Source organism: Falco naumanni, chromosome 7 (assembly GCF_017639655.2).
Source record: "Falco naumanni isolate bFalNau1 chromosome 7, bFalNau1.pat, whole genome shotgun sequence".
Lineage (NCBI taxonomy): Eukaryota > Metazoa > Chordata > Aves > Falconiformes > Falconidae > Falco > Falco naumanni.
In genome coordinates this window covers 48,652,265-48,679,234 of record NC_054060.1, presented here as the reverse complement: position 1 = coordinate 48,679,234, position 26,970 = coordinate 48,652,265, and the positions used below count along the sequence as shown (strand labels likewise).

At 44.0% G+C, this 26,970-nt stretch overlaps 1 long non-coding RNA gene across 1 annotated transcript; it reads left to right on the top strand.

Moving 5' to 3' along the window:
• The first annotated feature begins 254 nt into the window (after positions 1–254).
• Positions 255–25,574, top strand: LOC121091950. Its single transcript, XR_005829109.1, has 3 exons — positions 255–366; positions 5,449–5,571; positions 25,475–25,574. It is a non-coding gene; the product is annotated as an uncharacterized LOC121091950 (long non-coding RNA).
• The last annotated feature ends 1,396 nt before the right edge of the window (positions 25,575–26,970 follow it).

Here is a 26,970-nt window from a genome sequence, read left to right as displayed (position 1 = left end):
GGGGGGGTGCGGGTGTGGGGGTGCACGGCAGACACCGGGGGTTAAGGGCACGCTTTGTGGGGCGGTGCTGGGCTCCGCCGGGCCGCCTCCCCGCCTCCCCGGCCGCGCAGCAGCTCCGCCCGCCGACCTCCGTGGGCGGCATCGCCGCTTTAAGGCGCCGGGGGGCGCGGCCCCGCCCGCGCGGGGAAGGCTGGGCCAGGCCGGGCCCCCGCAGGGCAGCGCCGAGGGCGGGGGGCGCCGGGGGCAGGCGGCAGCGAGCGGCGGGCAGGGGCTTCGCGCCGCCCGGGCTGAGCCCTCCCGGCCCGCGGCGCCTGTGCCGGCCGCGCCCCGCCGGCGCCCCGGGAACGGGCTTTGTCCGCGCTGGCGGTGAGCGCCGTGGGGGCGCCCCGGGCAGCGCACCCCCGGTGCCCAGAGAGCCGGGGGCAGCCTGCGGGGGCGCGGGCCGGGCGGCAAAGAGCGGCGGGGGACGCGGTGGAGGGGAGGCCGGGGTGGTGAAAGGCAGAGAGCGCCGGCGTGTGCGGAGGGAGAGTGCCTCCGGCCCGGGGCAGCGAGTGGGCAGCGACCGGGCGCTCCCGGCCTGTGGCTCTTGGCAGCAGTGGCGGTGCTGGGCTCCTTGCTGTCGGTGCCACCTGGCTGGCCTCCCCTGAGCACCTGTCCCTAGCCTCCTGCCCCGGCAGCCCGGGAGGCAGCTGGACATGCAGCCCTCTGGCCCGGTCTGGTGGCACCTTCAGGGCCGCTGAGGAACCTGGTGCGTGGTGCCCTCCTAACCCTGGCAGGTCTCGGGACGTGTCTCCCAAGAAGTTGCTTGATGGCTGCTTTCCTGAGTGCCCAATGAAAGTGTTCCTTTTTTGTGTAAGAGTGGGAGGCTTTTAAATCACAGTGTTAATTTTCTAGCTGCTTAAATAGACATGGCAGGGGGAATATTCAGAGGAGGCGCTGGGGATTGTGAGTTCATGACTCACTTGACAGTAACGTTATTCATTAACAGACAAAACAGTGGAAGAAGCCAGTGCTCATCCTGCTCTCCTGCATTCCTTCGCTGACCTATGATTTGGGAAGTTCCTCCTAAACGGCTGTGCTGGTGAGGGAGGGGAATATATTGGTTCAGGAAGTTTGTTAGCAAAGTATTAGTCCTCTTGCCTCCAGGTTGCTTCCAGCTGTGATGGAAGGCTGTTGCCATGTCATTGCAGTAGGAGCTGTTGGTAGTGCATATAAAATGTAGCCTCAGCTGGCAGTGTTAGCAAAAAGGCTACCAGTGAGGGTTGTTTTTTTCCCCAACTGCTAGATTAATTGGTCAGAAAAACTTAAATACTGTTATGACTTGGCATATTTTGTATGTGAAGTTGGGACTTCAGTCTCCCAGGTTTATAAAAATGGCTCCTGTTTTGTGCCTGGGGCCCACTGTGACTTCAGTGGAAATCAGACATATTAAAGGTTCAGAGAAATGAGAGCTGCTATCTAGGGGAACAGAAGAGACGTAACTTGAAGCCTTCTAGGGAGTAGCTTGTGGTCTTTTGCTTCAGGTTCCTCCTGAAGATCGTGGCTTTCCTTTTTTGTAAAGGAAGTGTCATGCCATAGGATCTGCTCACACAAATAAGGTTGCTAGATAGCTGTAGGTGGTGGTGCTTATCCATGTCAAAGCAAACAAAAAAATCCAGAAAATCGGGAAGGAATATGGCTAGCAAAGTTTAGTTTGGTCTCGAGCTTCCATGCTTTTGGAGGAAGCAAGTATCCCTTCTTACGTTTTGTGCTTTGGTTCAAGCTGCTGCTAAAAGAAAGTACAGATGCTTGAGCCCTTGAGACAACTTCACCTTCCTAAGGTTTTCCCTGGAGGCTGGTTTGGAGCAAAGTGGTCTCTGGCCAGCTGGGTGTTGCAGTGAGATTACTCACAGTCCTTTCTGTCACTGTGTGACCCCCGTGCTCCTTGCAAGTTGTGCAGAATCTGCCCTTGGTCCATGCTGACCCTTATTTATTTTATAGTGTATACAGGTTTAATTAATTGAATGTTACTGATTTATATTTACCCAAGTCTAATCATGATGCTCCTGTCTCTATTACTGAAAAGATAAATACTTGCTAGCTAAAGCTTTAGTTTCCTTGGAGTACTATCTTGAAATGAACTAGCAAGTTTGTGTTCATCATGTGTCCTGCTGACACCCTCGCAGGTGCATGGTACCTGGCTGTACCACCTGTGTGACATGGCCCTTGGCTGAGGGCACTTGCACAGGGGAAAAAACTGTTATGAGTTAGAAGTTCTTTGCAGGAGAGCATCCACATCTATGCATCAGTAGGCTTCTTGCTGTGTGGAGGGAGCTTGGGTCAGGTGGAGGCTGAATAAGATGAATTAGTATTTGTGTGTACTTCAAATTGTTGCCTTTGTCTAGATTGGAAAGGCTTTAATGGCTAATATTTTTTAACACTGGGATGGAGCACATTGCCTGCAATGTGTGTGTATTAGCCTAAAGGACTTGCCTCCTGCCCCTGCAAAGAAGTCCCCCTATGTGTTGCCATTGTGCCCACTTCCTGGTTTATTAATGCAAACCAGGTGGGACAGTACTGTCATCCTGCAGAAGAGCCATATAGCAAGGGAAGCAAAAAGTACAGAGGCCATGCCGATCAGTGGTCAGAACTGTGGAGCTGCCAAAGTGGAGCCAGGCCATGGCTGAAGCTGGAGTCAGGTGGAACTTGTATATAAATCTGTTTTCGTGTTTAGTGTCTGCAGTGTCTCTTGAGAGAGGGGGGAAAAAAGTTGCTGTTTTCTGCCTCTATCAGTCACTTCAGGGGGGATGTTAATGGCCTATTGGGATGCTTCTTGGCTTGTTTAAGTAATTCTGCCTTCTGTCTTGAGTATTAGTAGTCCCTCAGGACACTTGACACTGATGCTGCTGAGGAAAAAAGTAGCTATATGGAAGCAATCCTGCCAGCAAGCCATATGTTAGAAGTTTATGGTTTCCTTGTTTGGTGACTTGGGGCACCTGTGTGAAAACATTGTTGCTTTTGATTTTTATCTCTTGCTGTTCTTCATGCTTGTTATGTCACAAGCTGATTGCTCAAGAGAATTGTGCTGCCCAAGGTGGAGGAGACCTAGGAAGTCTAGTGACTGGCACTCTATAAGCATCGCAAGACTTAGAGTGAGAAAGGAGGGTGAGGAGCAGGGGAAATTTATTCATTTCCATCTATGAGAAACCAAGTACATGTGAAATAGGATTTGGTTTTGTTTTGTAGCCGTCTGGTAAATGGAATTTTAAAAGGGCTCTTCAGCAGTGGGATGAGTACAGTGAAACGAAAAAGTCTTGAGGTAGTGGTAACTGGTAGTATGGCTAGGAAACATTCTCCTGCATCAGAAGGGATGCTGGAGTCAATCAAAGGTCAAGGGGTCAATCAAGGTGCATCCAAAACCCCCCACATTGTTGGTACTGTTGTTGAAGCCATCAGTGCCCTTGTTCCCACCTCCACTTGTCTCCAATGATACAGTTAGTTTAGCCTGGTCTTTGCCCGACACTTGCTTTGGAAGGCTTCTTTACTAGCACTGACCATGCCTGTTGGTACCATGACACATCCCTGGACTGGAAGATTGGGACCATGGCTAGGTAGGATATCTACACCACTTCTTTGTTTCCAGTTGGGAGTGGAGGTTGGAGCTGAAGTGCCCAATAGCAGATGGTTATGGTTTGGTGTAGCTGTCTCTCATCCCTGGTGGCCATGATGGAGGGTGGTATCAGGATAAAGCAAAAATAGCAGCAACTTAATGTCAAAATCCAGTAGTCTCGCTAGTATGTGCAGTGGATGGCTAGGCAGAAACACAAAGAGGACCTCCTGAATTCTTCCCACTTTTCAGTGTGTGAACAAGAGGGAGTTTGTAAAGAGTAGTGTCCGTGAGGGGCTAGATTTGGAAAAGAGCCTTAGTCTAAGTATTGCATCTCCCAGCTTTAGAGTCATCAGGCAACCACTGTTAATACCAAATACTCTTCTGATGTAGGACCTAGGCTTCCTCTGTTACATGTAAGAACAGTTACTGCCTGAGAAAGCGATTTAGGAAAGCCAGATCCATGAGGTCAACAGACAGACATGCTTGGGAGAAATACATAGTTTAAGCTTTATCCTTTGTCTTTGGTGCCAAGGAGATCACCTATTTCAGCTTGGATATACAGCAATGAATCATCGTCTTTTTTTTTTTTTCTCCTGTATTCTGACTGATACCTAATTATTTATGCAGAGAGGAGGAGATTTTGAGTCCTGCCTCAGAAGGGCCAGCAGACCAAGAGCTGGATCACTTCTCTTGAAGAGGACCTGGCTTCAGGTTTATCAAGCAGACAGCATCACTAAGCCTGATCTTTGTTAGAAGGGTGCTGGCTGTGCAAGACAAAGGAATCAGGAGAGCATTGCTTCATTCTGTTTTACATGTGGCCTGCCTGTGGCAAAGGCAGAAGAATGGTTCAGTGGATGAATTAGGTGGGAAACAATGTACAGGACTGCTGCCAGGCTCTTTGGGCTTGAAACTTAGGTGGTCTCAACGCTAAAGGGGGAGAAGAAAGGAAATCTAAAGTCTTTTGCCGGCAAACACTCAAGTGTCTTTAGGATTAGATGGGAGGCTGAGGACTGACGTTTTGGGTATTGGCATTTGAATGGAGGTAGGAGTGTGTTAGTTGTTAAGTAAGCCACCTTCTACAAGGTGTTAGGACATTTTTTGGATTCTTTCCTATTAAATGCCATAGATAAAATCAGAAAATGCTTCTGGAAAAAGCCTCCATTGGACTCTTCCTCAACTCTTTCAAGTTGAAGCATCTTTCAGCAAGCTGCTGCCTCTTGTGTAAGAGCAACAATTTTTTGCAGGGAGTAGCTGAAGCAAAGGAAACAAATATTTCAGGTATTCCTTAAGAGTCTCACACTCTCTTTCTTTCCTGAAGCATGACTCCTTGATTTCTTCCTCAATTAGTACTTTAAAAATCTCCTTCTACTCCAATTTATGAATAAATCAAAATAGAAAATCAGAGTATTAATTTATCAGATACTCAATGCACATTCTGGAGAGCAGATTTAATACCTGTACATGCAATGACTGAGTGGCCCCCCCAAGCTCCTGAGCCACTGGCTTTGGTGGTGGCTGTGGAGCATCCAGGAACATATCTCATAGCCCGACTTCATTAACAAGGATGCAAAAAAGCCATGAGAAAAATGAATTGCCTGTGCAATTGCATTGAATTTGCGTTCTAGCAGGTTTCCCAGTTCACTTGGCAGCTATTCTTTCCTCCTTTTTTTTTTTTCTTTTCCCAATTCATGCTTGCTTTCATTTTTTTTTCATTCTTTCTTGGTCCTTTTGACTGAACAAAAGCAGTGCCACAAGGGCAGGCTAATGTATTCATAGTTTTGCTGCAACTTGGCTGATAGAATAAGCTGAAAAATTGCTGCCTCCCATTGTTTACTGAGAACCTTTGTTGTGCTTTGTAGAGTTGAGATGAGTGCTGTCTAGTGCCCTCTGCTCCCCATCGTTAAAGAACAGAGTCTGCTGCACTGAACCTGCTCAGGGTGGAGATGGTGGAAAGGCTAAAGTTCAAGTTCACAGACCCAAAAGTAAGTTACAGAAGTGATTGCTTGTTTGAGCATTCACTTGCTTGCTCTTGGCTTTCATTCTCCTTGATCTAAGCGCAGTGTATTGTTAATGCCTATCTGAACATTGCATTAAGCTCTAATTAAGCCTGCCAATCAAAAAAAAACCCCAGAAAGCATGCTTCTAATGTGCCTGGTAGTAAGTCATGTTTTCCCCCTCAATTTTCTGACTACGAACATGTAACTGGTAGGTATGGGTTTGGTTTTTTTCTGCTCTGAACTGCAGACAAGTGCTTAATGAAGGTGTGCCACAGTGTTTACATTAAGGGCTAGCTTTCATTATAAAATGGCTTTGGACAAGTATCACATAAAAGGTCCAGATTTTGCCAGGCTGTAGCTAAGGTCGTACTGGAGCATTGTAGCGAAGTCAAAGTAGTTCTTAGCTTTTCATGCAATGTCAGAAAGCATGCTAAAAGTAACGTGATCAGGAGGAGTGAGTATGACAGCTGCCTGGAAGGCCTTTCTGGAAATAGGAGTGAGGGTGCAACATCTAGAGTACTGGATCTTCTACCTGACATTGGAGCAAGAGCCACCAATGGTTACAGCTACTGTAAATCCTGATTTGCTAACCACAATCCAAAATGGAAGTATTAGGTGGTGTGGCTTTGGAACTTCCACCGAGGCATTGGGAGTGAGGAAGCTAGGGGGCAAAGCCACCATCTAGTATTACTGTTTTATAAACAACCATAAAAGAGGTAGCTTCTAATCCGCAGCATGTTTGTAAAATAAAGCATATTGGTAAGATTGAGATTACAGTGTTTTGTACAGGAGACTTTTCATGACTGTAAGGAGAAACAAGTTAGGATCACACATTACAAAAAAAAGTCCCAAACCTCAAAGTCAGTAATAACCTTCCTTTCAGAAAAACACCAGAAGTTTATCTGCCTTATTTTAATATAAAGTGAACAGGACAAAATAATAGCAGAGAAACTAGAGTGACTAGCCAAGGTACCCCAATAGGCTTTTCCCATCTCTAACCCTCAACATTTATTTTCCTGTGGAGCATGATGATGGCTTCTGCCTTTCTGAGCTGCTGAGTCACATACTTTAGTGCCTGTGAAGTTTGCATCAAGTGTGGAAGTTTGTATAGCAATGGCAAGCCAATGCTAGATATCTGAAGGGCTGTGAAGGAAACTTGTGACTGAATACATGCAGCTCCCAGATAGGCTGTCCTGGCTCATGGACCTTAATAAGAGATCACAGACTAATTAAGCTCTAATGCTGTGGGTAAGGAAGGCTGACAGCTCTGCTCTAGCCTGACCCATTTCTCAATGTGCTTTTGTGCCTGTCTGTTTTTTTACCCCTTCCTTCCCCTGCTGTATTCCTTATGGAACATCTGCCCCAGCCAGGAACAAACGGCAGCTTGTTCTCTGGATGCTGCGTCCTTGTCGGCATGCTCAGGTCCTGAAATCCTTCCGCCCTTTGTTCCTCTGCTGCTTTTTTTCCCCCCATCTACCACCGCCAAGACTTGATTAATCCAAATGCTGAAATCCCACAGGTGCTGTAGTTATTTTTAGCATTAATGTTACAGCTCTGCAAAGGGTGGATGAAGATTTATGATTTTTTCTCCTGCAAATCTCGTGGCCTTTCCTTTCTCTGCTATGAGTTGGATGATTTCCAACACACACACACACACACACACACCCCAATGGCCAAAATTGCCTTTTATTTCTTTAATTAAAGAGCTGCGAGGGCCAGCAGTCTTGCTTTGTGACTGTGGGGCAGAGTGGGTCCCACATCTCTTCTGGAGTTCACCACATATAGAATTTCAGCTCTTGTTTGCAGTCATTAAAACTTCATAAATCTTCATCCTGGAAAGAGCCTTTTTAGCTCTTTCTGTTACAAGCTGGGAGAAGAAAGGTTACTTAGGCATGTGAGCACCCAATCAGAACTTTCATGGTGGAAATTTGCTTTTTCTTCTTTAATATTTTCATTCACTCTTCCATTTCTTCCTGCAGCTGACACATCTGTGCTTGACTTCAACAGGCACAGAATTTGCCCTTGTTGAGGGAGTGGGGAAAGATATTTTTTTTTCAGTAAGAAATATCAAGAATCAGTTTGAGTCTCTCTTCACTTGTCTCTTGTGCATTACTCTCCTTCCTGGGCTCTGCAAGTCCAAGCACAATTGAGATGTTACAGTCTGACCAGGATACAGTCATTCTCACAGATTATTTATTTTTTTTCCAAGTCAGGCATGTCGTATATCATAGCTATTTCCTGGCACACCTAAGCCTAGTTTCCAGTTTATACCCCAAAACCCACTTAAAATGAATTTAATACATCAGGGAGGCAGCTGTAATTACCATGTATTTTCCAGCACATGCTTAGGCATGCAAGTGTGCCCACCTGTGCCAGCTGGGAGCTGTTGTTTTCTCCCTGTGTCCTGTGCCTGTTTGCAGTGTAGCTCCCCACACACTGGGAGGGCTGTGCTCTAGGTCTGTGTGGGCACAGAATGTTCCTTGACAGAATCAGGTCCCTAGGAACGTTACTACTATCTAAATTATTCTGCTTTTCTGAAAGCAAAATTTTTTTGGTGCAACATTTTCTAGAATCTGGATTGCTTATCAACAATTCGTAGTAATGTGCCTTTGCAGCAATGCTGTAGACTTTGGGAAGTTGGGGGATTTTGTGGCTCACAGCAGCAATTGCCATGTTAGAGGATCGCACCTTTTTCCCTACCAAGCAGGTTTTCCAGTGCGGCAGTGAGCAGCGTGGCTGTGCTGTGGCACCAGCCATTGGAGAGCTAACCAGTGAGGGGTGTCTCTAGCTATACATTTCCCTATACAACATGAAATCAATATGCTGAAGCAATTAACTAGACTTCATAAACTCCAGCTGGCAAGCTTTCTGGAGTCTATTCAAAAAGGCCGCAACAGTTCCTGGGTTGCCTGAGAGGGAAATAAGATCAGGGCATTTCTTTTGTTTTAACTTGTCAGGAGGACATAGGCCAGCTGAAACAGGAGACTATTTAATGACCTTGTTTCAACCTCAACATAAAACCAAAAAGAAATTGAGACATCTCTATATTTTCTTCTGTTCAACAGTTACAAGTGGAGAAATCAATCTTTTCAACATCTGAATAGGATTAAAAAACTGCCCTTACTCCCTGCCATCGCCTCTTTTTGGTAGATATTAGTGAGTGGATTTTGGTAACTTTTTGTCTGGTAAATGGTGGTTCATTTGCCTGAAGAGCTGAATGAGGCAACGGCTGTTTTGACATGCAGAGCAAAGCTGTCAGGCTCCTTTTCCCTGTAGGCAACTATACTTCATGTTCCTGGTGCCAGATAATATTTGACATTTAATTTAAGACCTTCAGAGCCTGCATATAAAACTTTACTATGATAATAGTGATAAAGCGGCCGAGTATTGTATTTGACAGTCTTTTCTTCCTCTCTCCTGGTTCGTCCCCATGCTCAGTTTGGGTTGAAGGATCTGATTTGAATTAAGGAGAGGAGGAGACTTAACTCTGAATTTTTATGAATTGAGGAGATCTGACTTGCAGATAAAGATCTAATAATGAATCTTATTTTGGCTGTGAGCCCTTTCACTGGCTCGCTCCTAAGACACCAGGCAGAATTTATGCAGAGGAGAAGGAATGGGTGAGGATAGTGTCAGCAGAAGAGAAGGACCTTCTGTTCGTAATTCATCCAATTACTCATCTTCTCACAAAGTAGCACACACTGTATTGATCAGTAATGCATTTCCCACAGAAAAAAAATAGCACTAGTAGTATCGACAAGGCTGTGTTTGTACTGAGGAGGAGATAACTGGATTTTTCTGAAATCACATTGAGTTGCATCGATGTTGATGGTACTGTAGTCTATCCTGTAGGCAAAAGTAGGTCAGGCCAGTGGCTCCTGGAGGAGAGGTCAGGGATACCATGGCAGCTTGTCCCCCTTGTGGAGAATGAGCCGTGCTTCCTGCAGGGTGTGATGGAGGAGCAAATGACAGGGACCATATGTCTGTCTTTCATAAACAGTCAAACTGGGTAAGAACTGAGGTGGTAGTGCTGGGGCCCTGCATCAAGTCAGTGGTGCTTCGTCCATGCAGTTCCCCTCCCTGGTGTGCTTCCACAGGCTGGCGTGTCCCGCTTGTGCCTCTCTGTAGCAGCAGGAGATGGACCTCATGGGGTCAGTGCCTCAGAATCTTAATTCCCTGTGTTATTTTTCATGCCAAACATACACATGGTAGCTGTCCTGCCCTCTGACTGCATCCTGAGTCCTGGAGAAGGCAGGCTGATTTGCCCAGCAGTCTTTAAATCCTAGACAAGGTGGCACAGAGATGTTCCCTGTCTCAGCAGGTATATGGACACAGTGGAAACTGAGCTAATTTTTTCCCCCTCCTTTTACCTTCCTCCATTTAAGAAATACCCCGTTACTGGGATCAACAAAACTGCTTTGTCACTTATTTGGCTTATTTATCAATGACCTGGATGAGGGGACAGAGCATCAGGGAGTTTGCTGATGATACACAACTGGGAGGAGCGGCTGACCCACCAGAAGGCTGTGCTGCCATTCAGCGAGACCTGGACAGGCTGGAGAGTTGGGCTGAGAGGAACCTGATGAAGTTCGAGGCAAGTGTGAGGTCTTGCACCTGGGGAGGAACAATCCCACACACCAGTATGGGCTAGGGCTTGACCAGCTGGAAGGCAGCTCTTCCGAGAAGGACCTGGGAGTGCTGGTGGGCAGCAAGTTGCCTGTGAGCCCTTGGGGCCAAGAAGGCCCATGGGACCCTGGGGTGCATTAGGAGGAGTATGGTTGGCAGGCTAAAGGAGGGCTCTGCTCTGCCCTCATGGGGCTGTATCTGGAGATCTGTGTCCAGTTTTGGGCTCCCCAGTTCAACAGAGATAAGGAACCACTGGAGAGGGTCCAGCAGCGGGCTACAAAGATGATGGGACTGTAGCATCTCCCTTATGAGAAAAGGCCGAGAGAGCTGGGCCTGTGTAGCCTGGAGAAGACTGGGGATCTTATCAGTAGGGGTCCTCAATCTGGCCCCCGGTATTTACAGAACACCTGGGAACATTGTTCCCAGGGAATTTTGGGGGGGGAAACCAAGCAGCCGCAGATGGCTGCCTGCCACTTCGTCTGTGCGCCGGCCCCCTGCTTAAAAAGTTTGAGGACCCCTGATGTATACAAATATTTTAAGGATGAGTGTCAAGAGGTTGAGGCCAGACTCTTTTCAGTAGTGCCCAGTGACAAGACAAGGGGCACCGAGCACAAACTGTAATGCAGAAAGTTCATTCTGAATGAGGAAGGCCGCCTTTACTTTGAGCATGACAGAGCACTGGAACGGGCTGCCCAGAGAGGCTGTGGAGTGTCCTTCTCTGGAGACGTTCAAAATGCACTTGGATGTAACTGTGCAGCCTGCTCTAGCAGGGGGTTGGCCTAGATGATCTCCAGAGGTCCCTTCCGACTCTGTTCTGTGATTCTGTGTTAGCTGAGTGGGAAGAAAAAGCCATGGTGAGCCATGCTTTTAATTTAGAGGTTAAAATATCAGTCATATGTGTTGGAGACAGTACTTGTGCTACTGCTTGGTAGATGGTAACTAGGAGAGTAATTCTTACAGGGAAAAAAAAAAGTTTTACAGAGTCTCTGGGATCTGACATGCTTCTCATGAAGAAGTTACATACCCAGTCCTACATCAGAGACTAGAAAGAACAGGTGAATGGTGTTTGAAGTCTTCCAATTTTGAGTGGGCATGGCACAGTATGGGGGAATGGATATTTTTTTTCTGAGGAGAACAAACATTCTACATCAGGGTCTAAAAACAGTGCATGAAGAGGCCCAGCTCCTTGTGTCAGTTGCAGCCACCCACTTCCTCCTTAATTGTCTGGACTGCACTTGTTTCTCTCCAGCTTTTAACAGTTGATAAGACAGCTGTTTAAAAACAAACAAATAAATATGCAAAACCCAAACAAAAACAAAACAAAAAAACCAAATAAACCTGAAATTGCCCTGTTATTCTTGGAGAGTCCTGGGGCTTATGATATATGTGATAGAGAGGGTGTGCAGTTATTTATGATGTGGTTAAAGCATGGTGAAGAGACAGCTCACACAGAAGGGATAAAAGGCCACTGATGAAACGTAGCTCCATTGCATACCTATATCCTTGTGATCAAGAATAGTCAGTGAAGGCTAGCTGCAACCCGCATCGCCAGTCTGTGTCCATGCTGATTCTGCTTTTTTTGTACATTTTTTGTCTCACGATTGCTTAACCTGGATTCCAGGGCTTTTCACATCTCAGCAGGTAGAGTTGCCTGAGGGATAGCTGGCAGGGCTTGCCCTGCCTTGCTCAAACCGCACTGAGGGGTTTGTTTTGACCCACCACCACCTTTTTGCTGAAGCTGTTGCATGGAGTGCTTTGTGCTGCTGTGAAGGAGTAGCTCTTGACTGTGGCTTTGGCTTTTACATGTGAGAAATTGGCTTTGGTGATAGCAGGAGTGGAGGTGGTGGGGCTCAGAGGTGGCTGTCCGCAGCAGGTTGCAGCTACTGCCACAGCCATCCTGTTGGTGTTGCCAGAGCAGAACATAGAAACCCACAAAAAAACGCAGATGGAAAGATGCTCCTTCTTTCAAACTTTTTCAGACTTTCAAATCTGCCCTTCCCTCAGGACGGAATCGTTTGTATCTGCCATTCCCGACAGATGTTTATCTAACCCTGTAATGCAGACCTTCAGTGGTGCTATTCCACAGCCTTTTCAGGAAGTCAGCACAAGTCTGCTACTACCTTGAGCATTAGAAAGCTTTTCCAAACGTCTGTTTTAAATATTCCTTACCGTAATTTAAAGCCACTGTTATTAGCTCTTGAGTACTCCTACCACTACTACCTTCCATTTTTCATTATGAGTAACTATTGCAGGTACTTATTTCTTATTAATAAGTGGCTTGTTCAGTGTTCCCACTTAGAAAAAAATGCTTCTTACCAGACAATCTGACATGAATTCCAGTTTAATTCATTAAGTAAAATGGGGGAAGGGTTGGCAGGATCTGGCTGAAGTGATCTAGAATAATCAGCTGTGTTACTAGTTAGAAAATATATCGGGCCATAGAAGCGTTGGGTGATAGCACCATTTATGAAATAGCAAAGCAGGAAGAAGACATTTGCTAGTTTTTGGTGTAGTTGTGCAGACTGCTGTAAGATTTTTTTCATTGCCTGAGTGAGGCAGCAAAAAGGAGGTGAAGGGGCTAATGAGTTACAGGATGGGGTTTTGGGAGGGTTACCTTACCTCAGGTGCCTGCTGGTTGCTCTGAGTTTCAGCGGCTAGGGGTCCTCCAGCACCACCTGTGAGCTGTGAGAATGCTAAAATGATGCTTTGCTGGAAGGCAGGGATTGCCAGGAGCAGATGATTCACATGCATCTTGTTTATTTCTGGCTCTGCAGCTGGGATAGTGTGCCAAAAATGAGTGAAATCAAAGATCAAGTGAAGAACTCTAGAAGGGGTTTGTACCACTTGATACAGTCATTGGGAGCTATGACTCATGCAGTCAGAGATGATGCTTTAATGTTCACTCTAGACCTATACAATTCTGTTGGTGTGACTGAATTGCTAACAGCAGCATTTGCAGAGAGATGTATTTAGCTGTCTGAACTTGTGCCCCCACTCTCTTTTTGACTGATATTTGCAATGTTGGTAATAAAGTACACAGTTCTTAAAATTTATGTATATTATTCCTTTGGGAATTATCTTGAACCTTTGTTTAGTGGGGAGAGTAAGCAAGGAGGAAACAGATGAGAGGGATGCGTGGTATAGTTTATGTCCTCACTTGGAGCGAGACCTGGTTAGCAGGACGTAATGTACTCTGTGACAGTCATTGTATGCGTTAGAATATACAAATTCCCTCTGCTACTGCTTCTGCTGCACTAATAGGCAAAATGACAGAGAACCCACTGTTTTGGGTCCATTCTTAGGCAGGACAGTTAATGTGACACTCAAAACACTCACTAGCCTATTCACCTGCACTGCTAGATGCCGAGTTTACAGCTTTGTGAACTGTGACTCTGTCTTGTTATGCTATAGTCTCTTCTGCTGCCATATCTGGACTTTTAATCTTGTTCTCTAATCTGAAACATCTAGTGTCTGTGTTCAGGATCTGCTTATTCTGAAAATAAATAAATCTCCTCATGGCCATAAAAGGACCTTATCTCAACCATCAAAGGTAAGGGAAGTCACCAGAGTGCTGGGCCTTTGAGAAGCTTGAGGTGGGGGTGGGTTGCCTTGTTTTTCTAACTGATCTTTTCAACGTTAACCTGAAAAGTAAGTAGGAATCCATATGGGGTTGTAGCTCTCAAAGAGCAGGCTGCGGGGGAAGGCAGCTCACTTTTTAGTGGAGCTAAGGGTACAGGAAAATAAATTGAAAATTGGGGGACAAAGGTTAAGTGTCACAGAAGGATAAATACACTGAAAGCAGGTCCAAGGAAGCAGCAGTAAAGAAAGTAGTTGTGGGGAGGGGCCGAGAACACAGAAGGAGAGTTTCTCACTGCCAGCCCAGGAGACCATACTTTTGCTGCAGCTGCTGTACAGCAGGGCAGGAAGGATTAGGTACAGCTAATCCCATGCTGAACTCTAGACTGTGAAACTGCATGGGTCTGACGTGTGCATTTCGATGCTTTGAGTGTTAATTATAAGATGGCTGGGCAACATCACACCACAAGCTTTCTGGGCAGAGTTGTTCTTAGAGCATTTCCTTATAGGGCTTTGTTATTTCACAGTGGAGAAACTAGCACCTGCTCCAGGATTTGAAATAAATAGGTATGCTCTAGAAAGACAAAGTGTTAGCTGAGTATGTATAGAAAATTAAGTATTCTTCAGCTGTGTTGAAAAAAGACTGTTATTCATTAACCCTCGTTTATCCTGGCCAATCTACCTGGCACTCCAAGCAAGCGGCCATCGAAAGGTAAAATGCACATTGTGCTAATGAGATGCTAAGGTGTTAGAGACATTGTTTCGGAGGGAACTAAATTGCATGTTAAACAGATGAATTTGGGTATTTGTGGAGGTCTGTTCCTGAAATTGCTGAGAGGGGAAAATGTGGTTTTAATTGCCTGATTTTTATGTTCATGAGTGCCTGGACCAGGAACAGAGAAGCATGTTTATCCTATTCTGTCAGCCACCTGAAAGAGCAAGCGGGCTCGCTCTGCCCTATGTCAAGGACTGAGCAAGGTGCAAACCAACAGAACAAAGTATGAGATTCAGGAGGCATGAACTAAGCATCTTATCAGCCGTAAACTTGATGTGACCCTGCGCGTCACTCATACCAGGTGCCTGTGTCCCCCTCTGGTTGCTCAGCTCTAGTCCTTTCACAGCATCACTGCTGGAGGAAAGGCCTACGGATGAGTCCTCTGCAGTCTTGCAGTTGCTTATGCAGCTGCTGTATGCATCACTCCCTGTATTACATGATCTGTTGTTCTCAAGTGAAAACTTTCCTTTTTGTAAAGTACAGTGGTTGAAGTCTTACAGAGTTGCATCTTAGTGAGATGCATGAAATTGAGTATAAACATCCCTTTGCATAGCCAGAATTTTTTTAGAACCCAAAAGAACTGTTAAAGCTATGTTTAAAAACAAAACAAAACAAAACAAACCCCAACAAACACCAAAACAAAATCAAGTAACCATCTGCAGTTTTCCTCTTTGAGCACCCAACAAGCATACTGCCAAAGGGAGGGACAGTCTAAGAGCAAAGTAGAATTTGATGTCCTGATTGCTTGCTGATGCTGGTATGTTTTCAGTAATGCTTTACTGTATTTTCAGAGGCTTTTCGGCAAAGGCTGAGATCCTTGTCTCCTCATTAATTCCCTGATCTGCTGAGAGGCAAAGACCTTTTTCAGAATTTTACCTGGTGTGTGTAGACTGTTGATTAAGGTGGCTGTGGCATTTGGATTAAAATATCTCCTGCCACCAGTGAATATGGTTGTTAGTCAGAGGGCAGGAAGGGGACCCTTGGCTCCAAGGGGGAATGCTGTCATCCTTCACAGCAGGATACTTTCCCCAATTTGGGATTCCCAGTGTGGGTGGTGAGCAAGGTCAGGTATGGATTTGGTGGAGAGGGAGCGTCTCCTCACATGCTGTTGGTGGCTGCCTGCCTTGCCAGTAGTGGTGGAGCACAGAACTACTTTGTCAGGACAGACCCAGCAATTTCCATTTTTTTTTTAATTATATATATATATTAACGTTCAGTTATTACTTGACAGGCTGCCATTGTTTTCTGAGGAACACAAGAGAAAGGAAGTTGTTGGGGTTTTTTTCCTGCTGTTTATAAAGCAATAAAACTTGAATGGAATTTCAAGGAGTAGGGAAAAGGTGCTTCACTAGCTTGAGGGCTTTTCTCCATGACAGTATGCATCCTTTCCAGGGAGGCATCAGTGCCAGATTTTTCCGAACAAAACCTGATTTAATCTCTAATTCTGGAAAGTCCCATTTTGCCAGCATAAGGGGGAAGACTGCCTGCCTTCTTTCTGTGAATTTTGTTGTAGGCATGAGTACTCTCTAACTTCCCAAGGCAGTGCTGAATTTAATCATGCAAAAGTTGGTGACTAATGTGGTAGTCAGAAGTTGCTGAAAGTTGCAGTAGTTTGGCTGTACTGTTGGAAGTAGGTAGCTCTGAAGTGTAAGACACTGTGCTGTCACATTGCTGCCGTTTCCCTGACTGCTCAGGAAGCTGCTTTACAGTAGTCTGACTGCATACAGTGCCTCCTGCAAGACATTAAATTTAAATTCAGGTTGGAATTGCGTAGTTATTTTGCTGTCTCCCCATGCAAAGAAAGCATCTGAAGCTTCAAAAACAGTTGGCTGATAAGCAGGTGCCTGGTAAGTGCCACTGAGAAATACCACCATCAGACTGGTCTCTACTTTTTTTTTTTATCCTCTTAAATGAGTGAAGAGAAAAGCTTGACTGACAATAGGGTGAACACTGCAAATTCTCTTAAGGCATGGCCTTTATTTACAGGAATCGGGTTTTATTTTGGGAAGAACTCTGTGCAGAGGGTATTTTTGGCACTCTGTTCCAGTCACCTAATTAAACTTGTTGAAACAACAACAAAATGCATCTCCCCTGAAGCAGGCCAGAGCTTTGGAAAGCAGCCAGATTAATCTACTAAGAACAAATGGAGAAATTGCCATTCCAGGCTTATAAACTTCAAAATCTGCATGGGGTAGCACTCCAGTGACTCTTGCTGCTGTGCAGGCAGGGCAGGGCAGACCCTGGCGGGAAGAGTATGTCCCCTTGCTCTTTTCTTTTGTTTACCACTCCTCCTCCTTTTCAAAACAGTGACCACTCAGATAAGCACCTGAGATGATGCTTCTGTTTTGATTTTTAGTATTAGATCTCCACTTCCAATTCCACTGTCATTTCAATTGTCTCATAAGGTGAGGCGCTGAGCCTTTGTACCCGGCATGATGGCTGGTTAATAGGGTAAGTGCATGTGCAGCGAGCACGCCGCTTGGCTGCCTGCCTGTGCTGCTTCCTGCCTTTGACCCTTGTGAGTTTTTGCTGGAGAATCCCTGTGAGCAGTTTTGAAGAGAACTTTCCACACAGGCTTCCACTGATACCTAACCATGTTAATTAAAAGGAAACCTATAGCGTTCAAAGCTACCTAGTTGGTACCAGCCTTGTCTGTCAATTGAGGTTAACCTGTGCCAGTTCAAAGATGCTGCCTGTGGATAGTATCTAGCATGAGCTGTACAGGATTTTTTTTTTTACTGTTCTAATTGCATAAGAAATTTTGTTATTACACCTGTTAAGATCACCTCAGCTCTCTGTCCGAAGCAGTTCTCAATTGATTATAGTGTTACCAAGTCATTAGCATTTTGGCTGAAATTTTCCATCTGGGCTATCTATCTCACCATGTTATTATTATTAGGTTTTCATCCAAAAAAATGTTCAGCCTTTTCCAGGAACAAGACTAGGAAGAGAGCAGTGCTTTACATTAAAACAAGCAAGCAAACATATCCTGGCAGCTGCCTTCTCTGTGAGCTGGAGTGACCCAAATGCTTGAAAGTCAGTTTCGGGATTTGGCAGAGGGGTGGCCTTTGGGTTTATTAGTGAGCATTTCCCCTTCTGTGAGAAGCTGCCTAGTTTTAAGCCATATCATATGTATGCAGCAGCAACTTCAAAGTTTTGTTGCTGAACATTAAGGTTTTCTGTTCACTGAAAGGCTAAACCTGTCCTATCATTTGAGCAAGCAAAGCTGGGTATGCTGTGATAGTTAGAGGCAGGAGAAGGGACGGGTCCAGAGGAGTCAAGCAAGCAGGAGGGAAGGCAGGAGTGTCTGTGCCCAAGAAAGCGTGCCTTATCCTACGTCCTCTGGAGAGCAACCCATGATTGCTGTCAGCCAGGATCTTAGTCTGCTCTACTGCTAGAAGTGGTGGTCCAGCTCTTCTTGCTCCTTTAGAATGTTCCTACTGGGCAGTCCAGGAAAAATAACCCAAGTTTCCCCATGAGTCAGCTGCCTGACCCAGGTCTCCATGAGTTTATGACTTTTCATGGCATTTCAAAGGAAGCAGGAGTATGGGATGAGGAGGGACATGCCCGCTCCCCCCCCCCCCCCCCCCCAATACCCCCTATTGGATGCCTGAAGAAATCTCCTTCTTCTGATTAATCTTAATTGAAGCAATTCTATTATTTAAACATCATAGTTCTCTTTTTACATTTCCAAACTGCTCAGCCTTCCCAGTAGCTTCTTAGGAGTTCACACAAAGATGCTCCTTTCATTTGTGCCTCAGTTCTTAAAGTGAGAAGGGGACCCTGTTGGGAGGTGATGTCCTTTTGTCCAGAACACAGAGTCCTAGTATCGTTTCTCCTTTGTCCTTCTGAGTAGACCCTGAGCAGATGAGATTTTACCTCATGTTTTGCTCAGCTCAAGTGCGTGTAAGTAAAGGAGGAAATTAGATCAAAGCTTCTATTTTGCAAAGTCTTATATTCTTTGTATGTACAAGATGCAAATAAAGACAGTCTCTGTCCTGAGGAGTACTGAAAACCCCTCTGAAGCAAGGTCACACTCCTTTTGTCTGTGAATTGTCCCCTGAGCTCAAGTGTCCTTGCAAAATGCACAAAACACTGTAAGATTGATGCTCTTTGTGGGGTGACCCATGAAGGTAACTCAGACTTCAAGGGAGAATGGTGTTGCTTGCTTCCTTAGTGGTGCTTCATGTGGAATATATTCTTTTGTAAAGTAATATATACTTTTCTGTGAAAGTTGCCCAGTTTTGACCAGTGGAATACAGTAGTTACTGACAAACCACCACTTACCTGTGAATAACATCCTCTCCAAGTTTCAGCTCATTGCCAAGGACATCTGATGTGAAAATTTTTGACAGAGAAGTCTGAGTTCACAGGGTCCAGAATAAGTGCTGTTGCCTCTGCAAGCTCTTGCTCTTCTTACAGAAGAGAATCTGAGGCTGTGCATTTCTAGGACATACTGTAATGCCTGCGGGAGGAAAGGTGGGCACATTATATAGGCACTGGGCAGAAATTCCCCTTCAGAGACTGAGAAAAATTTAAAAAAGATTTCAGGAGCGCTTGTCATGTTTTGTGCTGAGCAATTGGAGAATCTGTCCATCAGAGTCATTACAGGAACTTCTTGGTTAGAAACATTTTTACAAACGAGTGCTTAGTCACTTAGTCATTCTGGTGTTTTGCTTTAAAACCTGAACGGCTCTTCATATCATCCTTTTGCCACCATTTCCTCCACAGATAAAACAAAAATCTTTGCTTTGACTGTTGTAAGGCACTTGTCACTTGTGAACTGTTGGCATTTAATTAATGGTGTTAATTATTAATGGAATCTAGTCCCATTAAATCACAACAAAATTAAAACCAGTGAGGTTAGATATGAGGGGAAAAACAATAGCATTGTTGTCCATCAGTTGCCAGTGAAACTCTCCTTGAAGGTCAGAACTGGGTAGCTCCATGGAGGTCACCTGCTTTGCAGGTCAAGTGTGTCTCTCAGGTAACTGGCGGAGAGGTTGCCTTTTGTGTGTTGTAGCAGAGTCCTGAAGATAGCCCGTGGCAATTACTATTCTGTGACTGTTCCTGGTGATCCTATTTTCAGTTCCCACCTTCAGTGATTTGTATTCGGTGATCATCTTTCTGTAGTAGATTCTCATTTCCACAGAAAAAAAGAACATTTTGTAGTTTAGCCCAGGGATCTTCTGGATCATGAGGATGTCCGTCTCTTCAAGCCTCCATGATAGCAGTGAAGACCCACAAGGTTTTTAGTCTGGTTTTGGAGCTACATCAGGGTGTGGAGCCTCCATTGTCCCTAAGGACATTGTCCCTTAGGAGCCGGGGCTGGTTACCTGTTAAAAAATTATTATTATTTGCTTGTACCGCCCCTAGAATGTTTGTTGTGCCATCAAATGCAATTAATTATCATATTTCAAGGAAGTGTTTTATTGCATGAACAATGTGTGCTAAGGGGAGAATACTTTTTGTTCATGTGCCAGTGGTATGTGTATGGCCTTTGTATTGAGGCCTGAACTTTGAGAGCACAGTGGTTGTCTTTGCTATGTACATATAGTCATACGCAGTAATATTTAATTAATTGAAATGAAAAGGACAAGCCAAAGTGGAAAAATAGGTAGTGAACGTTGTATTTTGATGGCTTCCAAAAGATGTCCTATTTGAGAAGTGTGAATTTATGCATTTCAGGCTCCTGCTCAGAGGAGAGTGAATATTCATCAGGATTAGCAGCATCATCTGCATGAGAGGTGTCAAAATGGGCTGTCAGTGTAATGAACGTGTTCCTGTTGTTCTCTGGTTTGAGACTCATTCTGTCAACTCGGTGCACCTTTTAAAAACTTCTTTATGTGATTCCAGTTATCTGCTGAGATCTGTAGACATAGGCTAGATCCAAAAAGTCATTTCACTGTATTCAGGTGTGGTTAGATATTCCAGCATTACTCCTAATTTGCTTCTGGCAGGGTAAATTGCCCTCTGTCAGTCTAGAGCAAAAGAGGTTTAGTTTGACGTTGCCCCTGTGTTTTCATTTCCACAAATGTCAGGATGCAGACGTATGTCTCAAACACCTTTGTTTGCAGATAAAGGCAACAAATTAAAAATATGTATACTAGTCTTGCGCACTCTGCCTTTCATGGGGAGGACAGAGATAAATAATTGCCAAGAAACCCATTTGTTTATTCATATCAGGCACTGTGGTGAATCCAGAAAATCAGTCATGAAATGAAACTTCATGTCCCTCAGACTGTGTGACCCAGTATAGAATATACTTTATCAAAGAAGAAGGTCAGTTTAACAGGCTTTAAATTCAGGAGCATGTAAACTTGTAACTCCTATCCAGTTTTTTAACATGGTTTGTTTTGTTCATTGATTGTTTTTGTTTGGTGTGTTGTCAAAATTGTGACAATCTAAGGATGTAGGTAGACCAAGGCTTGCAGAGGTAATGTATTGTATTAAACCAGCAAATCTAGCTGGAAAAGACAAAGATGCTTTCAAACACACAAGCAGCACCTAATTACAATTTGTGTGGCCAAAAGCCTCTCTGCTTCTCCCAGCTCTACTGTTTGGTCTAATCTGAGATACTCTGTCTGACCACAAACTCTGTCCTACCCAGTCCCTGGTGCCTACAGGCCAAAGGAATTTTGCTGGGTTCTGCTGATTAAAGTACGCAGCCTGCCTCTGCTCACTTGCATATTTTCTAGGAACAAATTAACAAAATGGGGATTTCACCAAACAATTTTTTTGTAGGTAAGGTGGGAAGCCTCGAGGCAAGGAAGAAATGATAAATTTTTGTTGGGAAAATAGTCCTGAACCTTGCTGCTGTAGCTGTTTGTAACTACTTTTTACTATGAGCCCATTTTTTAAAATTAGTTTTTGAAACCTTCCTAGTTAAAATCAAATTACCTTAATGAAGTTTCTTTTTACTGCTTGGTAATTGAGATAAGACATTTGGAAGTGGCCATTATCTGGTAATTGATTGTGTCAGTTCTGTTAAGCCTTCATAGCTTTAGCTTATCCCACCTCCGTATTCACCAGTCTCAAGTCACATTAATTCTTAGAGGGGATTTTGTTTTTCAGAATCTCTTCTTCACTAATACAGTACTCATTGGACTCTTCGGGATGTCCTTCTCAGTAGGAACAGGGACTCAGAAGTACCCTGGAGCACAGGAGTATTATGGGCTCTGTACAGATAACAGGGGTTTGCCACCTTCTGGGTCTGGTAACAGATCTGTGCTGTCCCCCACGCGCTGTAAGTGCTGTATTTCTAGAGGATGATCAGGATTCACTCAAGGAAGGGGGGAATGAGTTTCAGGAGTCCAATGTGGACTGCTCTGAGGCTGTGTCCAGGAGTATAGCCAAAGTTCTATTACCTATATAAGTTACATATTATCTGCATCCAGGCAGTCGTTTGAGGATGAACAGTGTAGACTTTATGAAAAGAGGTTTTTCTCTCCTAAGACCTGCAGGTAACCTGGAGAGGCAAAAATGTATATTCAGCAGGAGTCTGGTAAAGCATGGCATCTGGCCTGGCAGGAGGAGCAGAGTGCTCTCTGCCCCACGGACCTGTGGGAAGCAGTGGCTGCTGCTTGTCTGACTGCAGTACTGGCTGAAATCCATGTCCACATGGCAAATCTGATCAGCAGAAACCTAAAGGCAACCAAACACCTGCCTTCAATGAGCTGGCCTTACTCAAACCTGAAGTAAAAGTTAAGAACAGGTAAAGTGGATTACTTTTTGGCTTACTTTTCTGTTGCTTATATCAGCACTAAATATATTTATAAATGCCACTAAATATCTAGGGTGATAAGCCACGGTGTGAGTGATAACACACGACAAGTGTGATTACATTTGGATGCCCACGGATTTTCAGTGGTTATGAGGGGTAAAAAGCCAAATGTCTTCAGCCACTTAATACTGGATTTCTGGTGTATTGTACATAAAATTATTGAGAGATGCTGTTGCTTCATAGAAAGTGAAAGAGTGCTTTATCATTTTTATAACTCAGCTGACAAACAGGGACACCCAGCTTTTCAAAGCTCCCTTATATCCAATTACTTCTCTGTAATAATGCTTTTTGAAAGTAAGAACTGATGTAGACGCAATATTGCATGTGTCTCTCTAGAAAAAGGAACTGTTGTTACTGTTACAGACACTGCTCTTAATTCATCTAGATCCCCAAGAGCCTGTGCATCTCAACGCTTTCTCCTAGTAGCCTGGGTCCTGGATGTCTGTGCATGGAGGGTAGATCAGCGAGGGATTTCCCTTCTTGCCTGATACAAGCCAGATTTTGGATATGGATTTGCTCAATTATAGTTTGAAGTCTTCACATTCAAAATTCTGCTTAGGCACATTGTAGAAATGAAAGAGAGCAGTGATGGTTTGAGAAGTCCACACTCTTACCTTGGACAAACCAACCTTGATGTTGAACTCCCTTAATATTGTAGCTGTTTGCATGGAGGCTGTAAGTAATTTTGAGTAATTGCATGTCTAGAAACTCAGTTTCTGGTGCAGATGTGCCTATGGAGAAATTCCAACAAACCCAAAGAAGACAAAAATGAAATCAGTCCTTTAGAAGTAAACAGATGAGAGGGTGTAGTAAGACCGATAATTCTGATTGCATGGAGATACAAGCCACTCTTGAGTTTTGGGAGCTCTGAGTCTGTATTTTAAAGCCCTGCCTTCCTGGATTTGCTGCACTGAATTATATTGGGATGTCCTAGAGAGAAGTGGGTGAAGAATAGCTGAGTTTTCTCTTCAGCTCTGTACCACATAGGAGGGCTGGCAGAGATGCATTGAGTTTTCACTTGAAAGAATTTTGCAGGGAGCAGCAACACTAACAGCTGAACCAAACGATTTCTTGTTATTCTGCAAATAGGCATATCTGCTAATCAGCTTCCATTAGTAAACTTGTCCTTAGAGCTAGCAATCTATACAAACAAAAACCCTCACATGTCCCAGTGTTATTCTTAGTTAAGTTTTCTGCATGTGTCCTAGAATGTATTTGAGGGTTTTCTTCTGTTTCCTGAAGGGGAAATAATTACGCTTTCATTCTTTTTTTAGTGCCTATAGGCTTCAGCGCTGAGTATCGGGTGACTAAGGTTTGGGTTGGATAAACTGCCATCCAGAATTCACTTACAGCCAGATTTCATAGTTCATGCACCTGAAATAAGTCTCACGTGACATGCCTGGTTCTATAGTCCTGGTCTGAATCCAAAACACAAAGATGTTGAGGAGAAACTATGGTGGTGAGGAGAAGCCTATGCAAACATTTGGAAAATGTACAGATTGTGTTTTTCATGTAAACTTTTAAAAACCTGTGATGTGGTTTCTGTTTTTTCCCCGGACAGCTTTGACTTCTCCACATTAATAATTTTACTTATAAATTTGTTTTCCTTTGTCTTTTACTCAGCAAAAGCTTCATAAACCCCTTCCTGTTTATAGTTATGGTATTTGTTGCAAGGTGATAAAAATTGCTCTCCTTAGATGATTAAACAATGCAAGTGCTGGATATACATGTATCAGTTGGGGCTTCAGGTTTCCAAGCCAGAGCTGTGGAGCCTGTTCCTTACATGGGGCTCCTAAACAGATGTTTAAATTAGTGCTAAACCCATAAATTGGCTGTTAACATGCTAAAATATCTGTGGTCTCAGTATGGTATTTAAAAATATTAATGCAGTTATTCAATGCCCCATAGGCAAGGTGAGTACCTTCTGTGCTGCATAGGTGCTTGGTTAGAGGCCAAGAGAGTTTGCAGTTCAGTATTGGTATTTCCTGAGGGCTTACATATTTCAACTGGAAGCTTATCATTGAAATATATTCACTTTTCATTCACATAATTCTTTTAACTCAGTCCTTCAAAACTCAGCTTTGCTGAAATTCAGTTCATTGGTGTTACAGCAGGGAGGAATTTTTAAGAAACTCAGATTTGAAAGAGCCCAGCAAGTCTGCACTGAAACTAACTTTTTTTTTTTAATGCTCTAGGGAGAGATTAATTCTGCTCAATCACTTTTGATTCACCTGCAGCATAAAGGGAACTGCAGACACTTTACTAGCTGAATTGAAAGGTTGTTGAGTCACCATTATAGCTGTGTAGTCTTTGTTCACTTGCTATTTTGCAGCTGCTTTTACTGTTATTCACTGAGTTGCCACAGAAATCTCCGATATTGGTACTAAGAGATTTTTATTTCCCTGGCAGTGGGAGAATCACAGTGCTAATGTAAATCATTACTTCTAGCCGGGGGGCTTTACATTTAAAGTGGAGGTTGTATGGTAGAATTTGTAGGAGCAAGTGATTATGTCCACGTGAGCGGGAAGGGTACCCTGGGTTTTGCATAGGAAGGGCCCTACACTTTTGAATGAGGCTTTAGAGGGCTTCCATGAAATATGCCTCATCTGGGCTTGGGACCTTGGGTACACCATATTGTAAGTCATTAATAGCTTGTTAAGTACATTGTTATATCTCTGCATTTCAGCTATATGAACTGAACTGGAGTCTCTTATGTGCAGGCTGTAATTCATGTGTAGTACCAGATTAAGATGCATTGTCCTGCTCGTTTCTCAGAGGTTATCGTGGAAGATGTCTTCATGGGTACTGAAGTACCTTCTACACTTTGGAATGGTGCATAGCCTGGAGTGCTGAGGAAAAACAGAATTGGTGTTTGCTGCCTTTTCCTTACTATATCTTGGTAGAAACTGTATGGGCATAGGTCTGGGGTCATGAATGGTTTTACCATGTGGGACACAAGGTTTCCAGTACAGAGGCATGGGCTCAGCTGTCCTGATATAATCAGGTATGGAGCACCAAGGCTTATAACTTGCCACACAATGACTAAAATAAAATAATCTGAGGGGAGTTTCCTGGTCTGAGAGAAACAACGAGAAAAAGTTGATCCTTAATTCTGTTCATCTTCCCAGTGTGTATGAAGAGAGGAGCAAGTCCGAGCAACTGTGTGCAACACATCATCCCCCAATTGCCCATATGGCTGCAGGGAACCATAGCAGCAGTATTACACAGTAAGTTCAAGAGACAATTTATGCAATTTTCTACTGTTCAGATGAGTAAAACTGGGTAACAAGCTGCCATTCTGATTGAAGATTTTGATAATTAGTGTGTTTCATCATCACATTTCATTTCATAATCAGTTTGTGCAACTGTGAGATTTTAAAGCATGTTGCATCAAGTCAGACAGACCTAGTGCCGTTTTCTGACAAAGCAGGTTGGTAGGCTTATACAGGAGCTGGCCTGCTCTCCTACTCTTTGCAGAACCAAATGAGCAAATCAGTACATGCTTTAAACCTAGGCACTTCAGAGTAGTTACACCAGTGTCCCACTGACAGGCCCCCAGATGTTAGGAATTTGGATTCCCTTGTGCTGCACATAGCTTTTGATCCAGTATTAAACAAATTCCTTTTCTTTCCTCCTTTCTTGGCTGTGCATTTGATGATGCACAGGATTACTCTTTTTATTGCTTGAGGGGAAAGGAAGATGCTTTTCAGAATAATGTGTGTGTTTGGAAGGGAGGTAGAAGAAGAAAGTATTTTATTTTTTCCCCTCTTCATTCAAATAAGTCCATCAATGTGATGCTTGCAATGATGCTTTTGACCTAGGCTTGAGTTGTGCTGGTTTAGCATGAGCAAAACAATGAAATGGATTGCAAGCCTGGATCTCACTTGTGCTCTCATCTGAGTTCAGAATTAAAATTAACTGTAAACAAAAGTAACAGTGTTTCTCCTGGGAGAAAGGGATAAGAAAGACACAGAATAGTAATGCAAAGAAAACCATGTTTTTATGATTCTGTAACTCATAGCCAGCAATCTGGTGAATAGTCTTGGAGGAGAGATTTGCTTTCTAAGAATCTAACTGGTTCTTTGCTTCACCACAGGCTTTGTGTTTTACTCTGTCTCAGTCTTTTGCAAGCCTATCTCTCATTGTTAACCACAAGAGTGATAGACAAGTGTGAAAAATAGTAGGGTGTGTGAGTATATCCGGCCAGATTTCTGTCCTTGCCCTGATGGATTGTGAGGAATTAGCAGCAAGAAGAGAAAGCAATCTAGATTGCCATAGTTCATGTAAATGCCTAAATAGCAATGTCATCTGTACACAAAGGTACCTTAATGTAGTGTCTTTCAAACTGCTGTCCACACAGCTTCGGTTGACCTACAAGGCAAATGCTTGAAGTGGTCTGAGGTGTGCAGAGGTATGCTGTAGACATTTAGGGGCTTAGTTATGCAAAGCATGTTAAATTGCATGACTGCTTTGGTTTATGTAACAGAATTCCCTTCCAGATTGTCCAAGCAATTAGAAATCAAAGCTTGCTTAGTACAGTTCTGTGCTTTTGCTTTTCTCTGGGGTGAAAGTAATGGGAGCAGGAAAAAAGATGTCTTTTGCATGTGCCCATTGCAAAAAGTCC